Source organism: Marmota flaviventris, chromosome 5 (assembly GCF_047511675.1).
Source record: "Marmota flaviventris isolate mMarFla1 chromosome 5, mMarFla1.hap1, whole genome shotgun sequence".
NCBI classification, from domain to species: domain Eukaryota; kingdom Metazoa; phylum Chordata; class Mammalia; order Rodentia; family Sciuridae; genus Marmota; species Marmota flaviventris.
This window is the reverse complement of record NC_092502.1, coordinates 143,936,562-143,961,224: the sequence shown is the minus strand read 5'-3', so window position 1 is coordinate 143,961,224 and position 24,663 is coordinate 143,936,562. Positions and strand designations below refer to the sequence as shown.

Below are 24,663 nucleotides of genomic sequence, written 5' to 3'. Positions count from 1 at the left end.
TATCAATTGAGGAAATAGAAGAAACCATAAAAAGACTACCAACTAAGAAAAGCCCATGTCCAGATGGGTATACAGCAGAATTTTACAAAACCTTTAAAGAAGAACTAATACCAATACTTTTCAAGCTACTTCAGGAAATAGAAAAGGAGGGAGAACTTCCAAATTCATTCTATGAGGCCAACATCACCCTGATACCTAAACCAGACAAAGACACTTCAAAGAAAGAAAACTACAGACCAATATCTCTAATGAACCTAGATGCAAAAATCCTCAATAAAATTCTGGCGAATCGGATACAAAAACATATCAAAAAAATTGTACACCATGATCAAGTAGGATTCATCCCTGGGATGCAAGGCTGGTTCAATATACGGAAATCAATAAATGTTATTCACCACATCAATAGACTTAAAAATAAGAACCATATGATCATCTCGATAGATGCGGAAAAAGCATTTGACAAAGTACAGCATCCCTTTATGTTCAAAACTCTAGAAAAACTAGGGATAACAGGAACATACCTCAATATTGTAAAAGCAATCTATGCTAAGCCTCAGGCTAGCATCATTCTGAATGGAGAAAAACTGAAGGCATTCCCTCTAAAATCTGGAACTAGACAGGGATGCCCTCTCTCTCCACTTCTGTTCAACATAGTTCTCGAAACACTGGCCAGAGCAATTAGACAGACGAAAGAAATTAAAGGCATCAAAATAGGAAAAGAAGAACTTAAATTATCACTATTTGCAGATGATATGATTCTATACCTAGCAGACCCAAAAGGCTCTACAAAGAAACTATTAGAGCTAATAAATGAATTCAGCAAAGTGGCAGGATATAAAATCAACACGCATAAATCAAAGGCATTCCTGTATATCAGCGACAAATCCTCTGAATTGGAAATGAGGACAACCACTCCATTCAAAATATCTTCAAAAAAAATAAAATACTTGGGAATCAACCTAACAAAAGAGGTGAAAGACTTATACAATGAAAACTACAGAACCCTAAAGAGAGAAATAGAAGAAGATCTTAGAAGATGGAAAAATATACCCTGTTCATGGATAGGCAGAACTAACATCATCAAAATGGCGATATTACCAAAAGTTCTCTATAGGTTTAATGCAATGCCAATCAAAATCCCAACGGCATTTCTTGTAGAAATAGAGAAAGCAATCATGAAATTCATATGGAAAAATAAAAGACCCAGAATAGCAAAAACAATGCTAAGCAGGAAGTGTGAATCAGGCGGTATAGCGATACCAGACTTCAAACTATACTACAGAGCAATAGTAACAAAAACAGCATGGTACTGGTACCAAAACAGGCGGGTGGACCAATGGTACAGAATAGAGGACACAGAAACCAATCCACAAAACTACAACTATCTTATATTTGATAAAGGGGCTAAAAGCATGCAATGGAGGAAGGATAGCATCTTCAACAAATGGTGCTGGGAAAACTGGAAATCCATATGCAACAAAATGAAACTGAATCCCTTTCTCTCGCCATGCACAAAAGTGAATTCAAAATGGATCAAGGAGCTTGATATCAAATCAGAGACGCGCCGTCTGATAGAAGAAAAAGTTGGCTACGATCTACAGTCGGTGGGGTCGGGCTCCAAATTCCTCAATAGGACACCCATAGCACAAAAGTTAATAACTAGAATCAACAAATGGGACTTACTCAAACTAAAAAGTTTTTTCTCAGCAAAAGAAACAATAAGAGAGGTAAATAGGGAGCCTACACCCTGGGAACAAATCTTTACTCCTCACACTTCAGATAGAGCCCTAATATCCAGAGTATACAAAGAACTCAAAAAATTAGACAATAAGAAAACAAACAACCCAATCAACAAATGGGCCAAGGACCTGAACAGACACTTCTCAGAGGAGGACATACAGTCTATCAACAAGTACATGAAAAAATGCTCAACATCTCTAGCTGTCAGAGAAATGCAAATCAAAACCACCCTAAGATACCATCTCACTCCAGTAAGATTGGCAGCCATTAGGAAGTCAAACAACAACAAGTGCTGGCGAGGATGTGGGGAAAAGGGTACACTTGTACATTGCTGGTGGGACTGCAAATTGGTGCAGCCAATTTGGAAAGCAGTATGGAGATTTCTTGGAAAGCTGGGAATGGAGCCACCATTTGACCCAGCTATTCCCCTTCTTGGTCTATTCCCTAAAGACCTAAAAAGAGCATGCTACAGGGACACTGCTACATCGATGTTCATAGCAGCACAGTTCACAATAGCAAGACTGTGGAACCAACCTAGATGCCCTTCAATAGACGAATGGATAAAAAAAATGTGGCATTTATACACAATGGAGTACTACTCTGCATTAAAAAATGACAAAATCATAGAATTTACAGGGAAATGGATGGCATTAGAACAGATTATGCTAAGTGAAGCTAGCCAATCCCTAAAAAACAAATGCCAAATGTCTTCTTTGATATAAAGAGAGTAACTAAGAACAGTGTAGGGACGAAGAACAGGAGAAGAAGATTAACATTTAACAGGGATGAGAGGTGGGAGGGAAAGGGAGAGAGAAGGGAAATTGCATGGTAATGGAAGGAGACCCTCAGGGTTATACATTGGAGGAGGTAGAGAGAGAGGAGGGGAGGGGAGGGGAGGGGAGAGGTGGGGAGGGGGGAGGGTGGAGGATGGGAAAGGCAGTGGAGCACAACAGACACTAGTATGGCAATTTGTAAATCAGTGGATGTGTAACTGATGTGATTCTGCAATCTGTGTATGGGGTGAAGGTGGGAGTTCATAACCCACTTGAATCAACGTGTGGAATATGATATGTCAAGAAATTTGTAATGTTTTGAACAACCCACAATAAAAAATTAAAAAAAAAAAAAAAAAAAAAGCAATGAAAACAATCAATAATGTGAGGAGAGTGCTCCCAGAGTAGGAGAACACTGTTACTACATGCACATCAGAGAGAACATTAATCTCCAGGATATATAAAGAACTCAAAAAAACTTAACACCAACACCCCCCCCCCAAAAAAAAAAAAAAACAATCAATAAATGAGCTAAGGAACTCAATAGACATTTCTCAGAAGAAGATATACAAATATCTTTGATCGACAAATATGTGAAAAATGTTCAATTTCACTATTAATTAGAGAAATGCAAATAAAAACTACTATAAGATTTCATCTCACACCAGTCAGAATGGTAATTATCAAGAATACAAGCAATAATAATAAAAAGGTACACTCATATGTTGCTGTTAATACTGCAAATTGGTGCAACCACTATGGAAATTAGTATAGAGATTCCTTAGAAAACTTGTAATGGAACCACCATTTGACACAGCTGTTCCACTCCTTGGTCTATACCCAGAGGACTTCAAATCCGCATATTGTAGTGACACAGCCACATCAATGTTCATAGAAGCTCAGTTCACAATATGTAAACTGTGGAACCAACTTAGATATCCTTCAACAGATGAATGGATAAAGAAACTGTGGTACATATACACAATGGAACATTACTCAGCATTAAAAGAAAATAAAATTATGGCATTTGTAGGTAAATGGATGAGTTGGAGAATATAATACTAAGAGAAGTAAACCAATCCCAAAAAACCACAGGCTGAATATTCTCTTTGATAAATGGATACTGATCCATGGCGGGTGGGGGGGTGGGGGGGGCGGGTAGGAATGGAGGAACTTTGGGCCAATGGGATGGAGGGAAGGGGAGGGCATATGGGGGCAGGAATAATGGCAGAATGGGATGGATATCATTACCCTAGGTACATGTATTACTGCATATGTGGTGTGACTCTACATCAGGTACAACCAGAGAAATGAAAAGTTGTGCTCCATTTGTGAACAAATGAATCAAAATGCATCCTGCTATCACGTATAACTGATGAGAACAAACAAACAAAAAATTCCTAGAGAGGCTGAGACAGGAGGAGGATTGCAAGTTCAAAGCCAGCCTCAACAACTGTGACGTACTGCTAAGCAACTCACTGAGACCCTGTCTCTAAATAAAATACAAAATAGGGTAGAGGATGTGGTTCAGTGGTTGAGTGCCCCTGAGTATAATCCCAGTATCCTCCCCCCACCAAAAAAATGATTCTTATCACATCTTGTCAAGTCTTTCTCTGAAAGGCCTGGTTTATATTTGTAAATGGAAAAACAATAGTAGTTGGCCTAGTTCACTTCCATAGGAATGGTTTATGATGTGGAATTCAACCCTTGGTTCCTTGGTTTTTCATTTTATTGCCTCATTCTCCTGCTTCTTTAGGATATGACATGGAAGACTGGATTTAAAAAAAGGGATATATTAAAGAAATTGCTGATTTTTCATGGTAACATCAGAATTTAATGGATGAGATGACATGAAAGAAAATATTTAAATCATTTAGTAATTTTTACAATCAATTATATACATATATATGAAGTCAGATATATCTTCACTAATTTACTTTATTTAGGATAATATTAAAATATTCTCCCCACACATATTAAATTATGACTTGGAAGTTATCTTCCACAAATATCTTAGATATAAATATATCCTGGATAATGCCCATATGTAGATTATAATAGAGATAGATTCTACATTAGTTCTTCCTCATATTTGTGATTTTAAATTATTATTTTCATTTCTACTGCCATGAAAACAAGAATGGATTTAGAATGCTACTTATACTGTGTCAAAGCTGTGCTGGATGGTTTGCATTCACCTCTCCAGATCTGTCTCTTCCCATCCATACCTGCTTCTCCCTGCTCTTGGCTCCGGAAACTTGACAGGTATAGACAAGTCAACAGAGTGATTTTTCTAGTTTCTAGATGCTTTTGACAAATGGGAGGTTTGGCTGGATTTTAGTCACTCCACCTAAATTTACCTTGGATGGCTTGACCCTTTTTCACAGGTGACATCTAACATAATGGGGTTCCTCTTGGGTTGTGGTTATCTCAACCTTCCTCCTTGGTGTTTGGGAGTATTAACAGATACTGTGATATTAAGAGCTTCAAATTACCCCCTCCTCTCACATCTTTCCACATCTTTGTTTATAGTCTCTTTGTAAATACATCATCCTCAAATAATCCTGCTCTAAGTATGCCATCCATTTCCTATAGTTACCTTGATTTATTTAAAAAAAAAAAAAAAAAAAAAAAACAAAGATACAGAGTTTAGTGTGCCATAATGTTGTGAGTGACTAATTTGTTAATAGGCTAAAGAATAAAAAATCACTGGATATCTTATGAAAAATATTATTAAAGCTCCTAGAACAAACACATTTTCTATTTTCTTTCTGTCCCAGTAAACCTTGCATTTGCTTAATTTTGTACATAGCTCAAAATTTGGGTGAAAGTAAATTTACTGGTGTATAAACTAGTGAACAAAAGAAGTTTAGACTTGCCCCATGGGTAAGATAGAATCATTATTCCAAAAGCTTTATACCAGTTTCTTCCAACAGGCCCTGAGATGATCCTTTATTATCCATAGAAACCCTGCTGATGGATTTTCTGAGAATAAATTTTCTGACTGATAATTCTGTCAGTACTGTTTATAGTTAGTTTTTCCTTTGGCAATTGACAAGAATTATTGTTATGACTATTAGTCATTCTGGTACTGTTCTCTTCTATTCAGAAGCAACGTGCCCTATAGCATCCTAAATGTATGAACTCTAAGCCCTTGGTAAACATTTAGAATGATAAGGGGCTAAGGACAAATACTCAGGATTTTTAAAGTAGGAAATAAGAAAAAGATCATTCTGTATCTTTTTAGTTTTTTATTTTAAAATAATTTCAGATTCAGTCGAAGTTACAAAAGTAGTACAGAGTGCTCTTAAACACACTTTGACTAGTGACATATAACAATAATTATACATTTTATTTTAATGACATTTCTTATTGAAAAGATTTATTGATTTATTCCTATTTTCTGCAGCTTGGTTCCTTCATGAGCTAATATTAAAGAAGTTCCATCTTTCTATTTTCATTTTGGGAAACAAATTGAAGATGAATTTTAAGCGATAACAAAAGGTTTTCAGTTAACATCAGTAAGATTTTGCTAGAAAGTACTAGCTGGGCAAAGAGTAAAATGCTTCTTTCATGATAGAACTTTTAGTAATAACTACTAAATATTGATTTTTAAAATTCTGTAGCAGAGCAGTTTGGTGTGATTTGTTACATGCTAGAGATATTTTACTAGCAGTGCCAAACAACATTTTTGAGAATACTATGCAGTTTATAGGCAGCCTTAGTATAAATAAATTGAGAAGAATCCAATATTTTTACTTCTTATACCTAGCACATTTTCCTATTTATAAAGGTATTTCCAATGTCCTGTCTACAAAACAATTAAATTCTGGTAGAGTATGTTAGGATATTTTGTTTCAGGATGATATATTATTTATTTGAATATTTGATATTAGTTTCCATTTCATATAAATTTGTATTCTCACATTTTTAGGACACTCAGGCTTATGGCCCTAAAAGCTCTTTTTAACATCAAATGACCCTTTAAAAGAAGATTTCATGCTACCAAGAGTTCAAAATTCAGAGAAATAATATTTCTGCTAAACTTGTATTTCTCAGTACCCTATAATGGCTGTTTTCTGATGTCCCATGTGAATTCTTTTTTACATTGTAAAATAATTCACTTTATAACAATGTACTGAATAGCCATGCAATAATTTGACCCTGGCCAACCAAATCCTGTTCACTTTAACACTGAACTCAGTTTCTACATTGCCTGAACACATGATAGCAAGAAAATAAACTTCTCTTTAACGTTTCTTCAGCTATAAAGAGGTAAGCCATTTGTTTTTAAATAAATTATTGGATTTTAGCTGCTTTTCACTCAAGAAAAGTCTACTGATTAAGAAACAGACACATCAAACAAATACTGATAATTTATGAACGAGCCATCTACCAATTTTCAGACTTCTATATTATTTTTGAAATATTTTATAGATCTAAAGTTGGAGAGAAAAAAGTACTTTTAGTTATCCAGAAAGATAGTTAATTTCAGCAAATTTCCATTGGTCTTTTAAATTATACATTGTTCTAATTCTAAGCACTGAGTGATAATAGCTCTGAAGTAGACTACACAGCCTTTTACTATACTCAGTAACAAATCAAGGGGTATGTTACATGTCTAATCATCTCCAATTTGTAATTCTTTCTGCTGAAGAGGAAATTTTATAAATTAAATTACAGTGCAAAAAAAATGTTCAGTTTTAGATAATACTTGCTTCATTTAATATGAACTTTAACAATAGAGGTTACCAAGAGGCTAGCCACTGAGAGTATATTCTTAAGGCACTCTCATAAGGAACAAGACTTTATTCTTTCTCATCAGCATCTTCTTCATCATTCCTCTAACAGTATTTGACTTGCTGAGACTGATATTGCTTATCTTGCAAATAAAGAAGTTGTTTTTAAGCAGTAAGATAAATCTCTTAGGTACCTGTGATCACTTTTTTTATGAGTTTACAATGACCCCCACATTTTTGTATTCTCTCAGGCTGTAGTCTAAATAAGAATATTACTAATAACCTGAGTAGAGATGTGCAGAAAAGTCATTTATTATCTTTTATGGTCACAAAGCTTATTCCTATCTTGTGTGTGTAACAAAGAATAAATTTTTCACCACAACAGAGAAAAATTTCACTACTGCATTCAAAGATAATAAGACACAGTTCCTAAACCATTAGAGTTCATAGTCCAATGAGTGAGAAGTACACAGAGAATTACAATGTAATGTGGTAAATGGTATAATAAGGGTATATACCAGGCATGGAGCACATAGAAACAGATCTTTTTCTAAGGGTGAGGTTAGGGTCAGGGAATACTACCATGGATAGGTAGCCTGAGCAGTGAGTTCTGGAAAGGCTAGTGAGGGGATAATTAAGCAAAGAGAAGAAAAGGCAAATGGAGGAATTAGAGGGTACTGTAAGCAGAGGCACAGTAGATTCAAAATGGTTAAGTAGTAGAGTTAAGACACATTTATGAGCAACAATGTGTAGGAACTCTGCAGTTCTCACCCTGTTTTAATTCTATATGCAAGGCCAATGTTAGCTCTATTTAATAAGTGAGAAAAGTAAGGCCATAAATAATGAGTGAAATTATGTAAAATCCTATTACATATAAATGGTTCAGCTAGGATTTCACCCCAGATATGGTGACTCCAAATTTTGCCCTTTCCATATGCCCTTTTGACCAGGCCCTACTATAGTGAACCGTGAATAGAACTAGCTCTTATAATAAAGTGTAAATTTTTCTTTCTGAGTTTTATACATTTTTAGAAGTACTTCTGTTACTTTGTATCGTAAAGTGCTCAGCACAATGTCAGACTTACAGTAGGAGGCCAGTCATTGTTCTGAGTTGAATTTATGTCTATATCCTAAAATTTTCCTTGAATGAATGGAAGTCTTGGCCAGGTGTTTCCATGTTTTACTCTTCTCATTTAGTTGTTTCAGTCTGTTCTTACCTTTACAGATGTTGATGTGCATTAGAACTTCACTTGCAGATTCTAAACTCATAACTTCAGCTCTCCTCCCTTCTCCTCAGACTCTTTTACACAGAATGGAAAGGTTCTTTTTAAATATATTTGTGTAGAATCTATGCCTTATATATATTTTTTATTTTTTCCTTCTCCAAATAAAGTCTTGAAAACGAAGATTATATCTTTGTTTTTATAATTGGCTTTTGTTTTCAGTTTCCTTTTCTTAAACATAAGTCACAGACATTCAGGGCTTCCTGTGACAACTTTGGAGTTACTGTATACTATTTTTCACACTTACTCTTGGCTAGGGAGATGATGACATTTTTGTTTTTGTTTTTACTTTTACCTCTATTTGAAATTGATGAAAAAAAGAAACTATTGTTTGTCTGGAAAGGAAATTAGAGATTATTTGATGCTGACCTGATGTTAACTAAGGACAGGGCTGAATTTAAGCAACAGAACTGATTTATTCTGCCTACACTTTCCAGCTTTCAAATTGTTTTGACATTTACAGGAATTGCATGAGGCCAATTTTGTGTCAGAAAATCTTAATTTAAAAATTGTATGGAGATAGATCTATGGAAATAATTATATGGCTTTAACCATTCACCTTCCACATAGTAATGTGTGAGAGAGGTCCTAAAGAACAAGCCACATCAATCATTACTGGAAAACCCTGTTATACCCTTTCTGTGTCAGAGTGGCCCCTGCAGCAAGTGTTGCTAGTGAGGAATCCACCATTTCTCTCAGCAGCTCTTTCAATTCTCTGTCCATCAGCACTTTTTCCAGACAGTGAGGTTTGTTTCGTGCAGCTGTGTTTGACCAAATGGTCCCATGGGGTCATTCTCCCAGGCCCATCCCTATCACGTTCCATTATATGTGGGCCATAAAGCCTTGATTTGGATGAGGCTAGGGTAGAGAATGAGAATGTTGTCAGTTAGTTTAAGAATGTATGATTTAGTGTTAACATTTTTTGCTCTCAGTTTAGAGTCCAGGATCCCTGTCAATTGTTTCTTATAAATAAGATACAGTGACAACTAGGTCTACTTTTTATCAGCACTTAATTCCACAGTGACAAACCACTACCTCTAGGACCAAGTCTTATATCCTCGACAATGTGATTACATCATTGTGAGGAGCCTCTCTCACACGTGACATGAGACACTCATTTGACCAGTACACCAAATGTTCTTGGCCTTGCTTTCACATAGTGCTCCATTGGAAAATCATCCATAATTTTCTGGCTGCTGTTATTCCTGGTCTCTGCTTTCCATAACCTCTCATTCCTATTGAACAGCTGTGCTTCTGATTAGTTTTCTCTAGAGGTATTCACTTTTCAGCACTCTGTACAAGGAAACTTTTGAAGTAATGGGAACAATGGGCCCATCCTTGCTTTATTCCAGCCAGCTAGTCTGGTGTGCTTCAGAAAAAATTCTGGAGGAGAGACATGAAACTAAACAGAAACAAAAATTTATTTAAGTGTTTCTTAAATACAAGCATTGGCACTATGAAAATCATGATTATCCATTCACCATATAGGAAAATCTCATGTTTTCTTGTATATATTTCTTGGGTCTCTTTTTTCCATGTATTTTGAGAAACAGATATTTAGTCGTTAGTAACACATGTCAGCTCTCTGAAGATTTGAGGAAAAAATAGATGATCCTTGTTGCTGAAGTTAACTATACATAACCACTTTATGTTTTCTTTTTCTCGACCATTCAGTTAAGTCAGTCTGTTGTTACACACTCTCTTTAAATGGCATTTCCTTCATATTACTTATTATTAATTTTATCAAAATAAAAGCTACCTCAGAAAAATTTTCAAAAGGAGTTATAATTATGTTGTAACTACTAATAAATGAAAATTTTTGATTTCACATTTTTTTTTACTTCAGGAAATTTCTCAAAAGATAATATTTATATGATAACATTGAATGCAAGAATAAACCACTACTGTGGAACCACCATATGACCCAGCTATATTACACCAAAGCTATATCACTATGATATACCAAGTATACCAAATATATACTTTGTATTTATCCTGAAGGATAAAAGTCATCATACTACAGTGATACATGCATACCCATAGCAGCACAATTTACAGTAGCCAAACTATGGAACCAGCCTAGTTGTCTATCAATAGATGAATAGATAATGAAAATGTCTTTCTCTCTCTCTCTCTCTCTCTCTCTCTCTCTCTCTCTCTCTCTCTCTTTCACACACACACACACACACACACACACACACACACACACACACACAAAGGGGAGTTTTATTCAGCCATAAAGAAAAATGAAATTATGTCATTTGTGGGAAAATGGATGGAACTAGAGACCATTGTGTTAAGCAAAAGAAGTCAAACTAGGTTAAGGGTCATATGTTTTCTCTCTTATGCAGAAACTAGAGAGGAAAGAGGAAAAGCAAGATTGGGGCAGATGTCTTGAAATTAAAGGTAGATAAGTGGAAGAAAGGGACCAAAGGGTGGGAAGAGGGAAGGGAAGGGGAAAGGTCTGGGGATTAATATTGGCCAAATTTATTATTATATAGTATATTGTGTTCATGTACAATATATAACAACAAATCCCATCAGTATATACAACTATAATGCACCAAAAAAAAAAAAAACGTGGGAAAAAAAGAATAAGCCACTACTTAAAGAAATGATGAAATGCAACTGTACTTTGTGAATTTACTGAAAGATCTTCTTTCCTTTGGGTTTATTACTAGAGTTGTATGTTAACCTTTATATCTACAGCCAATAGAATATCATTTGCTATGGTGAAGAAATGACTGATTCACTGATTATATTAACTATATGTTTGTTTAAAAGAAAGTAAAATGCACTCTCTAATTATTAAGAAATATCTTGTACAGGAAGTAAGACTTCTAGATCTTGAGAGAGATTGATAGGACTGCAACACAACACTAGTAGAAACCCAGATGAGAAAAAGAATAACATGGGTTTAGGAGAGAATAGATTTCTGACTTTATGGAGAGTTTGTGCAAGGGAACAGAGTGAAGTAAGACTAGAATTATAGGATAGAAAGATGATCAAATTTTAGCAAAGTTTGAATTCTAACATGGAGAGTTTGGCTCAAACTAAAATGCTATTGAAGAGATAGAAGTAGGCAAATATTACCAGTATAATGCTTTAAGGAAAAAAAAATAATCCAGAGCTAAAGAAAGATATATAACCAAAAACTGGAGATAAGATAGGAAGTTGTGAAGTATTTAGTGCTTGAAGAAAGGTGATTAAGTATAAATGAAAGACAAGAGAGAAAGCAACAAACTCTCCGTTCTGTCATTTGTTCAGCAAGTATTGATTAAACATCCAACATACTGTTCCAGGTACTATAGAGAATGCAAAAGAAACATGTACAACTATTCCAAATTTAAAAGTTGGCTTCATAACTCATTGTAGGTTGTATCTTTTATAATTTTTATTTTCTGTTTATTGCTGGTAGAGAAAATCAACTCTAATCTTATATCTAACTACTAATATATATATATATATATATATATATATATATATATATATATATATATATGTATATATAAATATTTGTAGATTCTTTAGAATTTTTGCATACATTATCATATCATCTATGAGTAAGAACACTTACTCATTTCCAATTTATACATCTGTTAATCTTTTTTGTGTCTTATTCCATTTGGCTAGAGTAACCAATACAAAGTGACAAATAGTGATAACACTGATTATTCTTTTTTTCTATATGCTCTAAATCTTAGATGATGACTTTTAGTATTACTATTAATAAGTCCACTGTAAGATATTTTATATCCATATCCTTATTGGATTATGTATCCTATTGCTCTGTTAGTGAAAATTATTATCATAAGTAGATATTAAATTTTATATATGCTTTTTCTGTATTCAGTAAGATTATTATTGAGTGAGCTTTATTCTCTAATGAGGAAAATTACATGAAAGTATGTTTTAGGGGCAAAGGATTGTGGATCAGTGGTAGAACTCTTGCCTGCCTGGCATGTGTGAGGCCCTTGGTTTTCAAATTTTAAGCCAAATTTGCATTCTTCAAATAAATAAATTCAGTTAGTTCTTGTCTATCATCCTCTTTTCAAGTTGCTGAATTATCTTTGCTAACATTTTTATTAAGAATTTCATATGAATGTTTATAACTTAGAATCATCCAATTTTCCTTTTTTGTTGTGTTCTTGATGAATTTGTTACCAATTTTATGAATAATATGCTGGATTTATAAAATTGAATTGTTGAAATGTTCCTGTTTTTACAAAATCTTCAATTATTTGGAAGAATTTTCTGGTAAAGCCAGTAAGGTCTATAATTTATTTGGAGGTGCAGGGAGAGGAAGTTTTTATTTATGAATTGAATTTCCTTTAAGGACACCAGACTATCCATATTTTATCTTTGTTATTTAATTTTCTAAGAGTTTGTTTTCCTAGGAATTTATGTCATCTAAACTTCTAATTATTGGCATAAATAGTTTAGAATATTTTTTAATATTTATTTATTTTTTAGTTGTAGTTGGACATAATACCTTTAATCCATTCATTTATTTTTATGTGGTGCTAAGGATGGAACCTAGGGCCCTGTGCTCTACCGCTGAGCCACAATCCCAGCCCAGTTCAGAATACTTTTATTGTACTTTACTTTTTCCCCTCACGTTTTTTATTTGTGCATTATAGGTGTACATAATGATGAGATTTGTTGTTACACATCTGTGCATATACACAATATAATATAATTTGGCCAATATTACTTCCCAGTACTTCCCCTTCCTCCCCTCCTCCAAGTCTCTGGTCCCTTTTCTCTACTGATGTACCTTTGATTTTCATGAGATCCCCATGCCCCAAACTTTCTTTTGCTTTTTCCTCTCTAGTTTCCACATATGAGTGAAAACATGATCCTTGATATTCTGAGTTTGGTTTATTTCACTTAACATACAGTCTCTAGTTTCATCCATTTTTCTGCAAATAACATAATTTCATTTTGGGGGGATTGGCTAACTTCACTTAGCATTGTCTTCTCCAACTCCATCCATTTACCTGCAAATGTCATGATTTTATTCTCTTTTAATACCAAGTAAAATTCCATTGTGTATATATGACACATTTTTTTAATCCATTCATTTGCTGAAAGGTATCTAGGTTGGCTCCACAGTTTAGCTATTGTGAATTGTGCTGCTATGAACATTGATGTGGCTGTGTCCCTGTAGTATGCTGTTTTTAAGTCCTTTGGGTATAGTCTGAAGAGAGGGATAGCTGGGTCAAATGGTGGTTCCACTCCCAGATTTCCAAGTAATCTGCATACTGCTTTCCATATTGGCTGCACCAATTTGCAGTACCACCAGCAATGTATGGGTGTACCTTTTTCCCCACATCCTTGCCAACACTTGTTGTTTGTCTTCCTAATAGCTGCCATTCTGATTGGAGTGAGATGATATCTTAGAGTAGTTTTGATTTGCATTTCTCTGATTGCTAGAGATGATGAACACTTTTTTCATATATTTGTTGATTGATTGTGTATCCTCTTCTGAGAAGTGTCTGTTTAGGTCCTCGGCCCATTTGTTGATTGGGTTATTTGGTTTTTGTTTGTTTGCTTTTTCTTTTCTTTTGTTTTGTTTTTGGTGCTTAGCTTTTTTGAGTTCTTTATATACCCTCGAGATTAGTGCTTTTATTCTTGATGACTGCTGTTCTGACTGGTGTGAGGTGAAATCTCAGTGGAGTTTTGATTTAAATTTCTCTAATTGATCATGATGTTGAAAATTTTCTATACATTTTTGGCTGTTTGTATTTCTTCTTTTGAGAAATGTCTGTTGCTTTTTTACCCATTTATTAATTGGGTTATTTGTTTCTTTAGTGTTAAGTTTTTGAGTTCTTTATATGCTCTAGAAATTAAATCTCTGTCAGAAAAGCTAAAAAGATTTTCTCTCATTCCATAGGCTCTCTCTTCACATTCCCAATTGATTCCTTTGTGGTGTGGAAGCTTTTTAATTTGATACCATGCCATTTACATTATGAATTTTTATTAATAGTATTTCATATAAGTATTAGGTCAAGTTTTAAATTAAGTTGTTTAGATTTTTCTCTTCCCGTTTGCCCTTTTTCTGTTAGTAAGAAGTAAGGAGGAAATTCTGCTTTGATTATGGATTTGTCTATTTGTCCTTATTTTTTTTTTCAATATATGTGTATCTGAGGTCATGTTACTAGGTTTACTTATCATGATATTCTTGAGTTCCATTCATTTACCAGCAATGACATAATTTTGTTCTTCTTTACATTTGAGTAAAGTGCCATTTTGTATGTATACTACATTTTCTTTATGCATTTGTTGACAGGCACCTTGATTGGTTTTATTCTTGGGTATTTATTATTATTAATTGTGCTGCTATAAACATTGATATGCAAATATAAATATAGTATGTTGATTTTATTTATTTTGGATAAATATGAAAGGGTGGGATAGCAAGACCATATTGTGGTTCCATTTCTAGCATTTTGAAGATTCTCCATACCATTTTCCAAAGCAGTTGTATTTGGGTGTGGTGTCACATGCCTGTGATCCCAGCAACTCTGGGAATGGAGGCAAGAGGATCATGAGATCAAAGCAAACCTTAGTGAGACACTAAACAACTTAGCAAGACATTGTCTCAAAATAAAACATGAAATGGCTGGGCTGGGTGGATATGGCTCACTGGTTTCACCCCTGGGTTCAATCCTTGGTACCAAAAAAAAAAAAAAAAAAGCAGTTATACTAATTTACCATGTGTACCTTTTCCCCTACATCTGCTGCGCCCCTCCCCTGACTCAGGCAATGGCAAGGCCCTACTGAGGTGGATGGCGCAAGGTGTCCATCCTCTGGAGGAGCGCAGTATATTTCTGGGAATGGGCTGCTTTGTTTTTGTATTCCTTTAATAAGTATAGTTGCGACTTCTCATATGACCATTAAGTATGAAGGAAACAACATGACTTTCCCAATTAATGCAACTACTTCTAAAGAATAAATCTGCTCTAAATGCAATGATTCAGCTGTGGAATGTAAATTGTTAATGTTTAATGAAAAACTCCGTGTATTCCTGTCAAGGAAGTTTTTGAGAAATTAAATTAAAATCTAGAGAAGAATTAATGTTAAGAAGACAGATTAGTGCTTAGTACTGGGCAGCTTGTTCTTGTTCCTGTGCACAATGGTTTGTGCTCTTACTCTTGTTTGATTAAAATTAGTAGCCTCTCTTTTCAAGTTAACCACTTGCCATAACCGTGGCACCAGTTCCAGTCAGTAAGTCAAGAAAGAATAGTCAAGGTATAGGCCAATAGTCCGGGACATTTCTAACTATTATTAAAAGTTAACTAAGCAGAAACAGCTCAAAGCAAAACGCGAACTGAAAGGAAAAATGCTTGCTTATGCATAAGCCAAGATACATTCTTCTGATCTAATTGTAGCTACTTACTATTTTGTTTCTTTGAATAATGATTCCTGTCTTGTAACCACAAAATACTGTGAGCCTGCCAAAATGAAAAGTATATATGATTAACTTCACAAGTAAAGATTGGGATTCAGCACCTTCACTTTTGTGTCTGTGTTGTTTCTACACCCCCTTTCGCCGACTCCTCACCATCTGTTCGTCTCCTGATACCCCCTGTTGAAGCTGGACTCCGACATATATCCTCACTAGCAATTTTGTTCTTTGTGTTCTTTTTTCCCCCCTTGGTCACCTTCCATACTTTTATTTAGCACCTACTAGGTACAAGAAGTGTGATATATATTACTTCTCTCAATGCTCCATCCAGTCCTTTCCTGCAGATAGATACTAATCAACCTTTTTACAAACAAGGCCAACTCAGAGAGAGGTGGGTCACATTCAAGTTCCCAAGAAGCTACTAAATGGGAAGACAGGTTTCACAACCAAAACTCCAGAGTTCTTTCCAGTTGTCTTCTTAACTGCAGCTCAGGAACTGGCTGGCCACAGGGAGGACAGGACCATGTGTCTCAGAGGACCTAATCCAAAGTTGCACATTCAGTGAGTCCTTGCCCTGTTAACAATACTGAATGGACACAGGTGGTTGATGGGATTGATGGATGGATGAATGCATGATTAAATGCCAACTTTGGGAGCAACCAAATTAAGCTATGTGAACCAAACAGCATGAATGGCCACTCTTCAGTAATTGTTCTTTGTATTCTTGATGAGAGTATCATGATCTGTATTTTGCAGTAAGATGAAATCTCAGTGTAATTTTGATTTGCATTTACCTGATTGTTAAGGATGTTGAACATTTTTTCATATTTTTGTTGGCCATGTGTATGTTTTCTTTTGAGAACTGTCTGTTTAGTTGTTTTTTTGTTGTTGTTTGTTTGTCTTTTGGTGCTAAGTTAGTTTAGTTCTGTTTTAATTTTTAATTTATTCTAATTAGTTATACATGAGAGTAGAATGCATTTTTTAAATTAAATTATTTATTTATTCTAATTTGTTATATATAATGACAGAATTCTACTCATTTTATATTACAAATATAGAGCAAAATTTTTCAAGTCTCTGGTTTTACACCAAGTATTTTCATACCATTCATGTCTTCACACATGTACTTAGGGTAATTATGTCTAACTCATTTCACTATCTTTCCTAACCCCATGCCTTCCCCTCCCTCCCCTTTGCCTTATCTAAAGTTCCTCCATTCCTCCCATGTCCCCCTCCCCCACATCGCCATTATGCATTTGCATCCTCATATCAAAGAAAACATTCAGCCTTTGTTTTTTGGGGATTGGCTTACTTCACTTAGCATTATATTCTCAACTCCATCCCTTTACATCCAATTGCCATGATTTTATTCATTTTAATGCTGAGTAACATTACATTGTATATATATATACCAAAGTTTCCCTATTCATTTATCTACTGAAGTGGGTTGGCTCTACAATTTAGCTATTGTGAATTGTGCTGCTATAAACATTGATGTGACTATGTCCCTGTAGTATATTGTTTTTAATTCCTTTAGGTATAAACCGATGAGTGGGATAGCTGGGTTAAATGGTGGTTCCATTCCAAGTTTTCCAAGGAATCTGTATACTGCTTTCCATATTGGCTGCACCAATTTGCAGTCCCACAAGCAGTGTATGAGTGTGCCTTTCTCCCCACTTGCCAACACTTATTGTTGTTTGTATTCTTTTTTTTAAGAAGAGAGAGAGAGAGAGAGAATTTTTAATATTTATATTTTAGTTTTCGGCAGACACAACATCTTTGTATGTGGTGCTGAGGATCGAACCAGGGCCACACACATGCCAGGCGAGCGCGCTACCGCTTGAGCCACATCCCCAGCCCTTGTTGTTTGTATTCTTGATAGCTGCCATTCTGACTGGAGTGAGATGAAATGAAATCTTAGTGTAGTTTTGATTTGCATTTGCATCTAATTTCTGGAGATGTTGAGCATTTTTCATATATTTGTTCATTGATTTTATAACCTCTTCTGAGAAGTGTCTGTTCAATTCCCTGGCCCATTTATTAATTTTTTTTTTTGGTGTTAAAAGTTTTTGAGTTCTTATAAATCCTAGAGATTAGTGCTCTATCTGATGTACTTGTGGTATAGATGTGCTCCCATTCTGTAGGCTCTCTATTCACCTCACTGATTGTTTCTTTTGCTGAAAAGAAGCTTTTTAGTTTGAATCCATTCCATTTATTGATTCTTGGTTTTAATTCTTGCACTGTAGGAGTCTTATTAAGGAAGTTGGGGCCTAATACGACATAATGGAGATTTGGACCTGCTTTTTCTTCCATTAGGCACAAGGTCTCTGGTTTAATTCCTAGGTCCTTGATCCACTTTGAGTTGAGTTTTGTGCATGGTGAGAGAGAGAGATTTAATTTCATTTTGTTACATGTGGATTTCCACTTTTCCCAGCACCATTTGTTGAAGTGGCTATCTTTTCTCCAATATATGTTTTTGGCATCTGTGTCTAATATGAGATAACTGTAATTATGTGTGGGTTTGTCTCGTGTTCTCTATTCTCTACTATTGGTCTACAGGTCTATTTTGGTGCCAATACCATGCTGTTTTTGTTACTATTGCTCTGTGGTATAGTTTAAGGTATGGTATAGTGATGCCACCAGTTTCACTCTTCTTGCTAAGGATTGCTTTGGCTATTCTGGGTCTCCTATTTTCCAGATGAATTTTTCATGATTGCTTTTTCTATTTCTATGATGAATGTCATTGGGATTTTGATGGGGATTGCATTGAATCTGTATAGTGCTTTTGGTAGTGTGGTCATTTTGACAATATTAATTCTGCCTATCCAAGAACAAGGAAGATCTTTCCATATTCTAAAGTCTTCTTTAATTTCTTTCTTTAGTGTTCTGTAGTTTTCATTGTAGAGGTCTTTCACCTCCTTTGTTAAATTGATTCCCAAGAATTCAATTAATTAATTAATTAATTTATTTATTTTTGAGGTTATTGTAAATGGGGTGATTTTCCTAGTTTCTCTTTCTGAGAATTTTTCACTGATGTACAGAAATGTCTTTGGTTTATGGGTGTTGATTTTGTATCCTGCTACTTTGCTGAATTCATTTCTTAGTTCTAGGAGATTTCTGGTGGCATTTTTGGGGTCTTCTAGGTAGAATCATATCATCAGCAAATAGTGATAATTTAAGTTCTTCTTTTCCTATCTGTAACCCTTTAATTTATTTCATCTGTCTAATTGCTTTGGCTAGAGTTTCAAGAACTATGTTAAATAGAAGTGGTGAAAGAGGGCATTCCTGTCTTGCTCCAGTTCTTGGGAATGCTTTCAATTTTTCTCCACTTAGAATGACGTTGGCCTGGGGCTTAGTATAGATAGCTTTTATGATGTTGAGATATGTTCTTGTTATCCCTAGTTTTTGTAGTGTTTTGAACATGAAATGGTACTGTATTTTGTCAAATGCTTTCTCTGCATCTATTGAGATGATCATATTATGATTTTTACCTTTGAATCTATTGATGTGACGAATTACATTTGTTGATTTCTGTATTTTGAACCACCCTTGCATCCCTGGGATGAACCCTACTTGATTGTGGTGCACTATCTTTTTGATATGTTTTTGTATTTGATTTGCCAGAATTTTTGCGTCTATATTTATTAGAGATATTGGTCTTAAATTTTCTTTCTTTGATGTGTATTTGTCTGGTTTTGGAATCAGGGTGATATTGGCCTCATAGATTGCGTTTGGAAGTATTCCCTCTTTATCTCTTTCATGACATAGTTTAAGGAATATTGGTGTGTGTTCTTCTCTAAAGGTCTTATAGAACCTTTTCTGTATGCATCCAGATCTGGGCTTTTCTTGGTTGGTAGGCTTCTGATGGTGTCCTCTATTTCCTTGCTTGAAATTCATCAGTTTAAATTGTGAATATCATCCTGATTTAGTTTGGGCATATCATATACCTCTAGAAATTTGTCTATGCCTTCAACATTTTCTATTTTATTGGAGTATAAGTTTTCAAATTAATTTCTAATTATCTTCTGTATTTCTGTAGTGTCCATCATGATATTTTCCTTTTTATCACAGATGTTATTAATTTGGGTTTTCTCTCTCCTTCTCTTTATTAGCGTGACTAAGGGTCTGTCAGTTTTATTTATTTTTTCAAAGAACCAACTTTTTGTTCTGTCAATTTTTTTCAATTGCTTCTTTTGTTTCAATTTCATTGATTTCAGCTCTGATTTTAATTATTTTCTGTCTTCTACTCCTTTTCAGGTTGATTTGTTCTTTTTCTAGGGCTATGAGATATGTTAGGTTATTTATTTGTTGACTTTTCCTTCTTTGAAGGAATGAACTCCATGCAATGAAGTTTCATCTTAGAACTGCCTTCATAGTATCCCAGAGATTTCAATATGTTGCAGTTTCCCTGCTTCTACTCTTTTCCTTTCTTCAGTTGATCCTCTCTCTACTTCTCTCATCAAAACACAAGGCATTCCCTTATTGCCCCATCCTATATAAGATGCCAGAAAGAAAAAAAAAATACATGAGTAATAGAAAAACAAACATCTTAGATATTAGGCTGAAATAAGTAGCCACAGAGATCTTTGTAAACTCTTGAATCTCTGATCATTTAAAACATATTTGAATTTTTAACTCTTTGTCATAGTATACAAGAGAGGGGATGTAATCATTGACTGCTTTCCAACTTTCTAAAACTTTCCACTTCTTTAGTACTATCTACTCATACCTATTTTAGTTTGTTGAAGGCAATTGGGGTGGGGGGAGGTGCTGGAACTCCCTCCTTCTCATTTTCTCATTATTCTTCTTTACAATTCAGTTTATAATTTTCTCCACAGAGAACTTCTTCACTATACAATCTAAAGTAAGTCTCTCCTATTAGTTTCCATTAATAATTCTTTTCCTCTTGGTTTCTCAGTAAAATTTATAATTATTCTTCCCTATTAAAAAGTCAGTGACAAAAGTTAGAGATCATGCTTTTCCTTTTATGATCTGTAACATAAATTACATGAATCCATAAATTCAGGACTAATATGGGGTGTAGGAGTTCATTAAATAATTTTTTGAATGAGCACATGATCTCCAAATGGTAAATCCCCTCTTCCAAAATAAAAATTGTATTCTCTGCTCTCTGCTACAAGTGTTTTTTAAAAGTCCTCAGATATGATTGTACATTGCCTATACTGATCTATCCATTAGAGTTATTTATCAGGTCACCAGTTTTCACAGGTATAGTTCTTGTTTTTCCATTAAAAACTGTTAGGATATTATCAGTAGAACTTGATGAGGGTAATAATGTTTGTCTCATTCCACCATCTTTCTCATACCTACACCCCCCTCATCCCCTCCCTTCCCTCTGCACAATCCAAAGTTTTGAGTTCTTTATGTATTCTGGATATTAATCCCTTGTCCATATTTGTTTCTGCATAAGAAACAACCAAATTTTCTTTTATTTTTGCAGTATATTGTTTGATAATTTTAAGTCATATTTTCTTTATCCTTCATTTAAAAAAATATAAACAGATTCTGTTAAGAGAGACTGCCTGAAGACACCCAGTTACTGAGTGCTTAGACTAATTCTACATTTTCAGACCATGACCCTACTTTTGGTCTCCATAGAATCGTCACAGTTTTTAAGTTATATATATCCTTCTTTCCTTCCTTCCTTCCTCTCCTCTTCTTCTCCTCCTCCTCCTCCTCCTTCATCTCCTCTTTGCCTCCTTTTTTTTTTTGTCAAAAAAAGTTGTTTTCCTACTTCACCCCCACTTCCACAGTGAGATGCCAGAAAGAAAGAAGCATGAATCATTAGAAAAATAAAAACTGACTATTTCAGATATCGAATAAAATGACTGCTTTTTCATATAACAAATTTTCAATTTTTTTTTGCTTTGGATCATTTCTTTCCACTATTTCATAACAACAACCATAATACCAACAGTAATAATGGAGATGGAAGACTACATGGGGGGCAGGAGTAGAGAGTACCAAGGAGGACTAGAAAAATAGAATAAAGCATGAAGTTCTCATTAGTCCATATTTGTGAATATATTTTTTTTTTTGGTTAAGGTTTTTGGAAGAGGTGAGAACTTTCCAATATATGTGATGCTTGTGGCAGAATTGGGGAGCACTGAAGGATGGATGCCAAGCCAATGACAGTGTTTCTGGGATGGAAACAATATCGATAAATAATAGAAGGCAACCATATGTTGGAACCTTGTTGATTAATTTTGGATTTCACCCTCTCATTTCAAGTAACTCTTCTTTTTAGAAACAATCCTCAAATTGATCTCCTAGGTTTGAAATTAGTCAACTTGGAGTGGTTTTGATTTCTCAGTAGAAAGAAAGCAGGGAAGGAAGTAGAAAGAGATAAAATAATGGTTAATTACAAAAAGGTGGCATCATAAGTACTAAATAAAAGTTCTCAAAATATTTACTTATTTGCATTTAAATATTTTTTATCATTTTTATTTTTGTAAAGAAAACAGATCTCTGAACGTATATTTCTAGACATTGAAAATAAGGACATTCTTTTCATGATGCAAGATGGATTTTGGTTTATCCTGGCTTTCCTTGAAAGTAGTTGTATTTCAAATGGTTTATTTTCTTGAATTGCTTAGAATATTGTTTTTCCTGCTTCTGTGATTTTCTTGTGACAAAATTTAAGAAAGATTGTAGAGGTTATATCCTTCTGCCAAATTTTTATTATTAGAGGAATACTCATTACATTTTTTTCTCATAAATTTTTTCTTTTCCTCTTTTTTCAGAAATAAAACTGAAACTTAAAAATCCTGGAGTTTGTCTTCCCATCTTTCCATGTGAACCCCTGATCTCTCCCATAGTCTAACCATGATACTTTCTATTATGATGTGATGCAACTTCGGGGACCCACACACCAGCAGTGGCACTATGCGCTTCAGACTTTCCACCTTCAAAATGGAAACTAAACAAAACTCTTTTCTTTATACTCAGCCTCAGGTATTTTGTTGTAGCTATGAAAAACTGATTAATACACTTAAATTTTCTCACCTATCATATTTTATCAGAAACCCTCTTTCAAGATTCTAGTAGTCTATTTCCTCCTAGGAAACTGAAGCTCTCTCTTTTTTCAATAAGGTCCATATCTGAATTATGAATCCATATTCTTCTTTGATGTTCCCCATATATAAATAAGTAGGTGCAGGCTCCATTTTGCCATAGTATAGAAGCTCGATCTATATGATTAGCTTGCCCATCCTGCCTCTGCTTTTGAAAACATTTTCTGTGTCCTATGGGTCTTTCCTTGTTTTATTTTTCTTAGATTTTATTTCTCCACCAAAGGAAATCCCATTCTTACCACCCACATTGGACACATCCCTTTATCCCAGTTATTGTTGGTATCCTTCCCCCCCTGTGGTAAGCCATTGTTATAGATCGTGGCCGCCATTAGAAGATGGCGCCGGCTTCCACTGTGGCCTGTGGTAAACAACTCCTTTTATGGAGAGTTGGCGCGCAATCCCTGACCGCCCTATGAGAAGGATCCACGTGGCGGCTTAAGATTGGTATGCGGGAGGCTTTATTAGGCTATGCTTGGGCGCTCGGCGGGGGGTTGCTAGAAGATGATACTTGAATCAAGGCCTGAATAAACTGCTGAAAGAAGAATCCTGTGTCGTGTTTTCCCTTGCCGGTGAGGGGTCGCGACACCCCCCAACTACTATATTAATGCAGAAATATCCAGAGGCCAAATGATTGGATAATGAGATAACCTAATCATTCCATCCTAGTTTGAAAGGACTGACTGATGGTAATTGTAAGCAGATGGACCATGGATGGAGGAGGTGAGTCATTTCAGGCTTGCCCTAGAAGGGTTTATCTTCCCTGTAGCCTCTTGCCCCTCCCTCTCTTTCTTTCCTGGCTGCCTTGAATGGAGCACCACTTCTTTACGCCCTTCCACTATGATGTTCTGAATCACCATGGGCCCGGAGCAGTGGACTCAGCTGACCATAGATGAAATCTCTGGAACTATGAATCAAAATAAAATTCCCCTCCTCCAAATTGTTCTTGTCAGGTATTTTGGTCACACATAGAAAAGCTAACATAACCTCTGAACCAGGCTGATCAGACAGCTTCAAGTTAATAGGTTATGTTAGAAAATTTTCCTATTATAGCTATGGGTTATTTTTAAAATCTTATAGTGTAATTAATTCCCCTTATGCTACATAAAAGACCATATTTTCTATTCCAACTGACAAATATAAGGATTGGCATATTAAGTATACAGGAAAGCTTGGATTTTCAAAGTTAGAAGTAAATTAATTCTCTGTGTGTGTATGTGTGTGTGAGTGTGTGCGTGCACTACATCCTTAGCCTCTTTAAATTGTTAATTTAACTTACATTAGTGGATCTCCAAATAGCATGTAAGCCAACTATCATTTTTGTTAAACAATGATAATATATATTATAGAAATTTTTCCTAATTTGATAGATTTATGTGTCATATTAAAAGCTCAGTCAAAGCTGCTTTTGAGCAAATATTTATACTGTATATAATATACTTCATAAAAGTATAATATACTTCCTCATATAATGCTTATAATAAAATTTATTTTGCTTCTCTTGTTTCATCTAATACATTTGAAATTTTTATCTTTCAGAACACATAATTTTTCTTTACTAAAGGAATATTATGTTGTGATGCTTTCTTTTATAAGTTTTTTTAAAATGTCTTATTGACTTTAGTT

The 24,663-nt window shown here is 34.8% G+C and overlaps 1 long non-coding RNA gene across 4 annotated transcripts in view; it reads right to left on the bottom strand.

The window, feature by feature from the left end:
* The window catches only part of LOC139705798 (uncharacterized), a 69,248-nt gene that overhangs the window by 8,698 nt on the left and 35,887 nt on the right, over positions 1-24,663 (bottom strand). For 2 of the 4 annotated variants that reach the window (XR_011707638.1, XR_011707639.1), the window contains one exon: positions 17,195-20,438. The exons of 1 other annotated variant lie outside the window; for it this stretch is intronic. This is a non-coding gene — a long non-coding RNA (uncharacterized lncRNA). Of the gene's footprint in view, positions 1-15,937; positions 15,993-17,194; positions 20,439-24,663 lie in introns of those variants that run through there. One more of the 4 variants, XR_011707640.1, reaches the window with a different exon arrangement.